The sequence below is a fragment of the Thalia democratica genome, unplaced genomic scaffold, assembly GCF_965202585.1.
Source record: "Thalia democratica unplaced genomic scaffold, ktThaDemo2.hap1.1 HAP1_SCAFFOLD_1461, whole genome shotgun sequence".
Classification (NCBI taxonomy): domain Eukaryota; kingdom Metazoa; phylum Chordata; class Thaliacea; order Salpida; family Salpidae; genus Thalia; species Thalia democratica.
Window position 1 is genome coordinate 7,501 of NW_028140318.1, and position 10,000 is coordinate 17,500.

The 10,000-nt window shown below is 30.6% G+C and overlaps 3 non-coding genes across 3 annotated transcripts; all 3 read left to right on the forward strand.

The window, feature by feature from the left end:
• Positions 1 to 1,546: 1,546 nt before the first annotated feature.
• On the forward strand, positions 1,547 to 1,665 carry LOC145848479 (5S ribosomal RNA). The gene has a single exon (XR_014371981.1). It is a non-coding gene; the product is annotated as a 5S ribosomal RNA (ribosomal RNA).
• A 2,642-nt stretch (positions 1,666 to 4,307) lies between these two features.
• On the forward strand, positions 4,308 to 4,426 carry LOC145848489 (5S ribosomal RNA). Its single transcript, XR_014371991.1, has one exon. It is a non-coding gene; the product is annotated as a 5S ribosomal RNA (ribosomal RNA).
• Positions 4,427 to 8,076: 3,650 nt separating this feature from the next.
• Positions 8,077 to 9,884, forward strand: LOC145848486 (small subunit ribosomal RNA). The gene has a single exon (XR_014371988.1). It is a non-coding gene; the product is annotated as a small subunit ribosomal RNA (ribosomal RNA).
• Positions 9,885 to 10,000: the final 116 nt, after the last annotated feature.

The window sequence follows — 10,000 nt, forward strand, 5'->3', positions numbered from 1 at the left end:
TTTTATTTTTTAATGTACTTATTGGGTGCTGAAAGAGCCATAAAAACCTCATAATCGAACAATCTACCGAAATATTAATAATATTGAAAAATTTAAATTTCGAAATAACCTACCTACGGTTAATCTACACGCGTTTAGAAGCCGTAAAAAAATATTTTCGACTTTGTAATGGACCAAACAAAAAATATAGAAAAAATTATCGAAAAAAAAATCTTTTAAAACTTACCTTACGTTAGTCCTTATGCGTTGCGAAGCTCAAAAAAAATATTTTCGACCTTATAATAGAACAAACAAAGAAAATAGAAAAATTTTCCAAAAAAATAAAAAGTCGAAATTCGAAAAAAGAAGAAAAGTGGTCCTTTTCTAGGAGTTTTTTATTCCCAAAAAATGGGTCGATGTCCCCGTAACCCCTAAAAAAAGGGGGTCGAAATAACATTTTTTCATCATGCTTCAAATGGGCTGAAAAATTTTTTACGGGGTCTCTGGACCAAACAAAAACGATCTGTCGAGTCAGAATTCCGAAAATCGAAAATTCCCGAAATTTCTGTACTTAAGAGGCGGGGCGCCCACTATCGACAAAAGTGTGCCAAAACCCACAAACGTTGTGTTACGCGCGCTAAGATAAATACAAGCCTGATTGCTGAAAATGTATTCTATTTGAATAAGGTAAGTATCAACACCAAGGAAGTAATTCCTTTATTATAAACTCATACTCTGACATTGCGCTAATATTGCTCGTGAATTGTTATTTAGTTTAAAAATATAATTTATATTACTTTTATTTTATTTTAATTCTATATAATAACTATTTTATATTTTTATTAAAAAATTTCTTGTTTAGTTTCTAAGCAACCACAGTTACGTTTATATGTTTAATTCTATTGTATTCTATATTTATCGATAATTTAATAAATGTTTTAAAAGACTATTCTGGTTTTCCACGCTCTCTTCAAAAATGTGAGTTCTTTTAATTCTTCCGCTTAATTATTCATTTTAAAGTAAAACAACTAGTTATACATATTATTATATTATAATGTATGTGTATTATATACTATTATTTTATAACATAAACATAGTTGAGTTATTGAATTAAACGTCAAATATTTTATTACCTAAAATTAAGTTAATCGTAAAATCTGATGTAGTATGAGATATTCTTTAGAAACTAACTATAAATATTCTTGAAGTAAAACAATACCATCTATAAATAGAACAATGAGAAATAGTAAAACAAACTAAACACAACATGTTTATTTTAACAATATTTTTTATTTAGTTTAATCACTTAATAAACTTTACTTCTAATTATCATAGTATTTAATATAGAATATAGTTAACAATCTTTTAAACAAAGTCTTAAATAAAGTTACAGGGAGTAATTGTAATTAAAACACCAAAAAAATAGGTTTTAATAAAAAAAATACTTACATCAAGTTAAAACTTTATAAGGATTAATTTTAAAATATCAAATTGATTGTAAATCAAGTGCAAATAGGTTTTTTAAACAAACCGAAGGGTTTATAAAGGCTTGTAAACGCTCTCAAACGCCTACGACCATACCACACTGAGCACACCCCATCTCGTCCGATCTGGGAAGTTAAGCAGTGTCGGGCGTGGTTAGTACTTAGATGGGTGACCGCTTGGGAATACCACGTGCCGTAGGCTTTTGCTTTTTGAATTCATCTTTTTTGTACTATTTTTCTTTCTGACCTATTTATACTTATTACTCGTTTATTTACATTTCTTTAACGCTTAAAAGAAAAGTAAATTCTAGTTATTAGCAAATAAAAACTCAAGCCAATCAGATAACGTTATTTGCTGTTTAAACCAATTAGAGCGCTAAAAAAGTGGTTTGACCAGTTTGAGATATCGAAAAAATAATGGCACCATCTTGTAGAGTACAATTTTCTGAGTTGAAATTAATACAATTAGTCTTTTATACTAAAACTTTAAAGTTTTTTTGTCCAAAAACAAATAAAAGCGTGGCTACTTGAAAAATCAAACGAAAATAAATTTTGCACTTTTGTATTGTGAGTCATAATAAGTTATTTACTGTTACCAACAGATACTAGCAAAAGCTTTTTAAAGTTTTGTATTAACTTAATGTATTTGTAATTACTTTTACTTAATAGAAACTATTGAATTACGTTTACTTAGTTTACTTTTGTATGTGTATTAAATATATAGCAATTTTGTTTGAACTTAAATAAGGACTATTAAACTATTAAAAGAAAACTATCAAAGTTTACTAACTCAAAAGCTAAATCTTAGTTTTATTGTTATAAACATTTATGTTGTAATTTACTAATAACTAAATGAGTTTATTTCAAACAAAAAGAATTAAATAATGTTATGTTATGTCAAGCCTACTATATGAGGTATATAGGTATATAAGGTATACAAGCTTATGTTTGAAAATTATAATAATAAAAATAAAAATAAATATTTAGTTGGTAAAATTTGTATGTTTTAATATGCTTTGAAATTAGAGTTAGTATAGAAGTTTTTTTTTAAATATAATAAATATAAATTTAGTAACTGTTAGTTTTATACTTTAATAAAAGAAATATGGTTAACAAGTAAGTTAAAAATGAAAGAAGCATAAAAAAACACACTAATTAACTGCTTATTCAATAGTTTGATTATTTAATTATTTTTCTGTTATATAGTTTAATCGTATTGTATAAAAAATACAGAGGTTTAAAGTAAGTTTGAATAAAAATAAAACAAAACATATAAAATAAGCATTAGTTCAAATACATAGTTTTTTTTTTCTAAGAAAATTTAATTCTTTAATAATAAGTAGTAATTTAAATAAAAAATAATACAAATAAAGTTGTACAATATATATACAATAGTTTGTCAAACTAGGCAAACACTACTAGGCAAAAAACAAACTAGGCAAAAAACCTACAAAGTAGGCCACCACTACAATCCAATGTTCCAACTGGAAATTCAATGAGATCGTTACTGTACTTGTGATGAACGTTGATAATCCCCAAGATTGTAAGTCGAAGGCCTTACCCAACCTAACCAGCGCACTGGTTTTCTTACAACTGAATTAATCAACATTTAATATTGAATATAATCATTATTGATAGATAGAGGAATGTTGACAATCAACAACAGATTGTAGGTCAAAGGCATTACTCGACCCAAGTACCCACAACCTAGATTGAACAACATTTATTAGATAGATTTGTTTATTGATAGATAGAGGAATATTGTCAATCCACAACAGATTGTAAGTCAAAGGCATTACTCGACCCAAGTACCCACAACCTAGATTGAACAACATTTGTTAGATAGATTAGTTAGATAGATAAATAGTACAGTATAATCTCAAAGAATTTGAAGCCCGAACATTGAACGATAGTGGTGTTTCGTGACGACTAGCGGGATTCGATCTCTCAACCTTCTGCTTATGAGTCAGCTGATAAGACCACTGACCCACCGCGCCACGACAAAGATAAAGAAATATTTTGCTATATAAATAGGTTGATTTTTCAGTGAACTTCAAGTGTCAATTTTTCAGTGTCAATTACAGTGAACTTCAAGTAAGATATACAACAGTATATATATTTCCGAGTCTGACTTTGAGTACTTTTTATATATTATTAACAAGATTTTTTAGGAGTAATATCTGTTTAGTTCTTTAATATATCTTTAAAATAATAATATTTTTTAAGGTGTTTAAAACTTTTAGAAGCTGTATGTAATGTCTTTTAGTTTAATAGTTCTTTAAATTAGTAAAAAAAAAATAAGCATGGTTGAGTTATCAAATTAAACAAAATAGAACGTCAAGTATTTAATTACTAAAATTAATTTAATTAAAAAAAAATCTCAGGTAATCTAAAATGTCAGGAATTATTTAAAAATAAATATAAATTTAAAACTTATTATATTGAAAAGATTGATGAATAATACTCTTGAATGTATGAAATGTTTGTATTTGTAATGCAATAACATAAATGGATAGATCAATGACAAATTGTAAACATATTGTATTATTTTATTTTACGATTTTATTTTATTTATTTAATAATTCAATAAACTTTACTTCTACTTGTCCTGGTCTTAGGTAATTTATAGATAACAATAATTTAAACAAACACTTTTGTACAGTTACAATACAGTTTTAGTACAGTTTGGGAGTAACTGTTGATTAAAAAAACAAAAAAAAAGTTAATTCAGGTTAAAATTTTATAAGGAATAATTTTAAAATATCAAATCGATTGTAAATCAAGTGCAAATAGGTTTTTTAAACAAACCGAAGGGTTTATAAAGGCTTGTAAACGCTTTCAAACGCCTACGACCATACCACACTGAGCACACCCCATCTCGTCCGATCTGGGAAGTTAAGCAGTGTCGGGCGTGGTTAGTACTTAGATGGGTGACCGCTTGGGAATACCACGTGCCGTAGGCTTTTGCTTTTTGAATTCATCTTTTTTGTACTATTTTTCTTTCTGACCTATTTATACTTATTACTCGTTTATTTACATTTCTTTAACGCTTAAAAGAAAAGTAAATTCTAGTTATTAGCAAATAAAAACTCAAGCCAATCAGATAACGTTATTTGCTGTTTAAACCAATTAGAGCGCTAAAAAAGTGGTTTGACCAGTTTGAGATATCGAAAAAATAATGGCACCATCTTGTAGAGTACAATTTTCTGAGTTAAAATTAATACAATTAGTCTTTTATACTAAAACTTTAAAGTCTTTTTGTCCACAAACAAATAAAAGCGTGGCTACTTGAAAAATCAAACGAAAATAAATTTTGCACTTTTGTATTGTGAGTCATAATAAGTTATTTACTGTTACCAACAGATACTAGCAAAAGCTTTTTAAAGTTTTGTATTAACTTAATGTATTTGTACTTAGTTTAAATTAATAGAGTTTATTTGGTTTACTTTATTATGTGTATTGAATGTGCTAGTATCTAAAAATAAATACAACTAAAACAAAACAAACAAGGAGAGTACTTGAATAGAACCAACACAATTTACAGACCAGTTGTGTACTAAATTTAAAGAAATTCTGAATAGTGAATATGCAATTATTATTATAAGTTCAAAATTCACTTTAATTTAAATTAATGTATTTTGTAAATTGGTTTTATTTAATAGATAGTAGTGAATTACTTTATTTAATTTACTTTAGTATGTGTTGTATAACTTAATTTAAACCAGAAGCAAAACGGGATTATACTTTCAATAAACTACACAATTTACAGACCAGTTGTGTACTAAATAAAAAGCTATTGTGAATAGTGAATATGCAATTATTATTATAAGTTTATAAGTTCACAGTTTACAAAAGCTTTACAATTTAGTTATTATTTTGTTCATATTTGCATATCTAATTTATGAAAAGTTAGTGTTATGTGTTTTGGCTTTTTAATTTCTTTATTTGTACAACTGTTAGTTTTATATTCTAAAGAAACATTTTTAAATAAATATGTTTAACAAGTAACTTAAAAATAGAAGAAATATATTGTATATATTGAACTATTTATATTTATTCTAGCTATTTGCTTAGTGTATTTATTAATGTGATTATTTTATTTTGTTGTTTGTCTTATAGTTTAATCGTATTGTGTTGAAATATATATAACAAATACAGAGGTTTAAAGTAAGTTTAAATGAAAATAAAATAAGACATATAGTTGAAATATAAGTTTAAAAAAATATTTTTTTTTATTTCTTTGTTTGTTTGATTGTTTGTTTATTATATAATCGCGACGTTTCATTTTATTACTTTTAAGCATACTAAATATAATAATAGGTATAGTTAGAGGAAAAATTCAATTAGTTTCTAATGTAATAAAAAAGTTTATTTCCACAAATAAATAAATACCTGAAAAATCAAATGAAAAATAAATTTCGCACTCTTGTATTGTGAGTCATAATAGGTTATTTACTGTTACCAACAGATACAAGCGAAGGCTTTTTAAAGTTCTTGTATTTGTATTGTTATTTGTACTTAGTTTTATTAAAATGACAGTATTGATGGTTACGTTTATTAAGTATGTTTATTTAACGTTATGTAACTCAAGTAAAACCAGAAGCAAATAAGGAGACTACTTTCAATAAACTACACAATTTACATACCAATTGTATACTAAACTTAAAGCTATTCTATTCTATTTTATTCTTGATAGTTATTTTAAAGTTATTAAATTATACAAATGTATTTTGTAAAGTAGTTTTATAAAGTTACTATAGTTTATTTAACTTACTATAGTATGTGTTATATAACTTTAATTAAACTAGAAGCAAAAAGGGAGACTACTTTAAATAAACTACACAATTTATTGTTATATATAACTCTAATAAAACCAGAAGCAAAAAGGGAGACTACTTTAAATGAACTACACAAATTAAAATTATATTATTATTTATAAATCAATCGTGTTGTGTTTCAAAATAAATTTTTCAAATAATGTTTTACAAGTATTTATCAGTTATTTAGTTTTCTTTTTATAGTTTAGCCGTATTGTTTTATTTATTTGTTATTATCTTTATTTAATTGTTTGCTTATTATATTTATCGCCATGTGCTTAAAAAATAAAACAACTATATAGATTTAAAAAGTAAGTTTAAATAAAAATAAAATGAAACATATAAAATAAGTTTATGATTTTTTTTTCATTATTATTATTTTTATTTCATTGTTTGTTTATTATATCTATCGCGATGTGCTTAAAAAATAAAACAACTATAAAGGTTTAAAAAGTAATTTTAAATAAAGATAAAATGAAACATATAAAATAAGCTTATGTTTGATTTTTTATTTTATTTTTATTTAATTGTTTGCTTATTATATTTATCGCGATGTGCTTAAAAGAATAGAACAAATACAAAGGTTTAAGTTGTAAGTTTTAAATAAAATAAAATGAAACATACAAAATAAGCTTATGATTTATTATTATTATTATTATTATTATTTTTATTTCATTGTTTGTTTATTATATCTATCGCGATGTGCTTAAAAAATAAAACAATTATAAAGGTTTAAAAGGAAGTTTAAATAAAGATAAAATGAAACATATAAAATAAGCTTTTGTTTGATTTTTTTATTTTATTTTTATTTATTTTTATTTAATTGTTTGTTTATTATATTTATCGCGATCTGCTTAAAAAAATAAAACGAGTATTAAGGTTTGAAAGGTAAGTTTAAATAAAAATAAAATGAAACATATAAAATAAGCATATGTTTTTTTTTTTTTTTTTATTATTATTATTATTTTCATTCAATTTTTTGTTTATTATATTTATCGCAATGTGCTTAAAACGATAAAACAAGTATAAAGATTTAAAAAGTAAGTTTAAATAAAAAATAATACAAATAAAGTTTATTTATAATAAACAAACATATTTAAAACATTAAAAAAAGTAGTTTATATATATTATTTTTTATTTATTTCTTTTAAACATATTAAATAAAGTATAAAAAAAGTATTAAAACATTTAAACGTAGCATAAATAAGCTTAAAACATTAAAATAATTGAAAAGAAACAAACAAATTGAAAAAAATCGGCAAAAAAAGTTCAACAGCAACATTTGAGCATCATACACGTATGCATTACTTTACACTAGTGAGAGAGACGTGTTTGTGCGTTCGGTCGACTTGGCGAGAAAGCGGGCTTAAAGCATTACTGTTTAGCACCCGAGGCGCGGCTATTGCAGCGGCGGCGAACGTGCTATGTAAACGCATTGGAGCAGCGTATGAAAAACTACAAGCGTCCAGCGGCGGTAGGCTTATAGCTTTGCGAAGTCGTCGAGACGAGTAGCCGACGCAGGCAGGCACGGCTCGAGGCGGGTAACTGCAGCAGACAGATGGCGTGTTGCTGCTGACGAGTTAACCGGCAGAAGGCAAACGGTTGGTCGGGAGAAAGAACAGTCAGTTGTATAGCTGCATGCTGCAGTCGACGCGGGCTGGCGCTTTAAACAGCAAAAGGCCGGCGCCGACTTTCAGTAACGTTCGCAAGGCTTTTAAGCCGAGTGATAGAAAAGGTCTGTATTTATACAGTAAAAACGCTCAGTCGAGCAACGGGTTTAAACGCCCTCGGATAGTTATCTGGTTGATCCTGCCAGTAGTCATATGCTTGTCTCAAAGATTAAGCCATGCAAGTGTAAGTACGAGCTCACGTACAGTGAAACTGCGAATGGCTCATTAAATCAGTTATGGTTCATTTGATTGTACGCTTTTACATGGATAACTGTGGCAATTCTAGAGCTAATACATGCGTAAAGCGCCGAACTGACGTGAGGCGCGCATTTATCAGACCAAAACTAACCGGCTTTCGGGTCGTTACAATGGTGACTCTGGATAAGCTTGCGGATCGCACGGCCTAGTGCTGGCGACATCTCATTAAAGCAACTGCCCTATCAACTATCGTCGGTACGGTATCGGCCTACCGAGGTTGTAACGGGTGACGGAGAATCAGGGTTCGATTCCGGAGAGGGAGCCTGAGAAACGGCTACCACATCCAAGGAAGGCAGCAGGCGCGCAAATTACCCATTCCCGGCTCGGGGAGGTAGTGACGAAAAATAACAATGCAGACCTCGTACGAGGTCCTGCAATTGGAATGAGTACACTTTAAACTTTTTAACGAGTATCCATTGGAGGGCAAGTCTGGTGCCAGCAGCCGCGGTAATTCCAGCTCCAAAAGTGTATATTTAAGTTGTTGCGGTTGAAAAGCTCGTAGTTGGATATAGGGACGGCGAGGTTGGTCGGTCGAAAGGCTAGCACTGGCCTCGTTGTTCTTGTTGGTCGGTGCCTTCGCGGTGCTCTTAACTGAGTGTTGCGGTGGTCCGGCAAGTTTACCTTGAAAAAATTAGAGTGTTCAAAGCAGGCTTTACGCTTGTATAATGTTGCATGGAATAATGGAATAGGACCTCGGTTCTATTTTGTTGGTTTTCGGAGCACGAGGTAATGATTAATAGGAACGGACGGGGGCATCCGTACTGTGCCGTTAGAGGTGAAATTCTTGGATCGGCGCAAGACGAACGACTGCGAAAGCATTTGCCAAGAATGTTTTCTTTAATCAAGAGCGAAAGTCAGAGGTTCGAAGACGATCAGATACCGTCCTAGTTCTGACCTTAAACGATGCCGACTAGCGATCGGGCAGTGTCGAACTTAAGAACTGTCCGGCAGCTTCCGGGAAACCAAAGTCTTTGGGTTCCGGGGGAAGTATGGTTGCAAAGCTGAAACTTAAAGGAATTGACGGAAGGGCACCACCAGGAGTGGAGCCTGCGGCTTAATTTGACTCAACACGGGAAATCTCACCCGGCCCGGACACAGCGAGGATTGACAGATTGAGAGCTCTTTCTTGATTCTGTGGGTGGTGGTGCATGGCCGTTCTTAGTTGGTGGAGCGATTTGTCTGGTTAATTCCGATAACGAACGAGACTCTTACTTGCTAAATAGCTGCTCGACCCATTGGGTCGGAGACAACTTCTTAGAGGGACTAGTGGCGTTTAGCCACACGAGATTGAGCAATAACAGGTCTGTGATGCCCTTAGATGTTCGGGGCCGCACGCGCGCTACACTGACCGGATCATCGTGTGTTCCCTAGGCCGAAAGGTCCGGGTAATCCGTTGAACCCCGGTCGTGCTAGGGATAGGGACTTGCAATTGTTTCCCTTGAACGAGGAATTCCCAGTAAGCGCGAGTCATTAGCTTGCGTTGATTACGTCCCTGCCCTTTGTACACACCGCCCGTCGCTACTACCGATTGAATGGTTTAGTGAGGTCCTCCGATTGAGCCTGGTACGTGCGGCAACGCACTCGCCGGTGTTCGAAAAGACGATCGAACTTGATCATTTAGAGGAAGTAAAAGTCGTAACAAGGTTTCCGTAGGTGAACCTGCGGAAGGATCATTAACGAATCGAAATTTGATTTCAAGCGACGTCTCTTCTTCGAAGGGACCGAGCCCTGTAACTGTTATAGTTCGGTCGCGTTGCTTCCTGACAGCGGGAGTAATAATTCAGCACGCAAG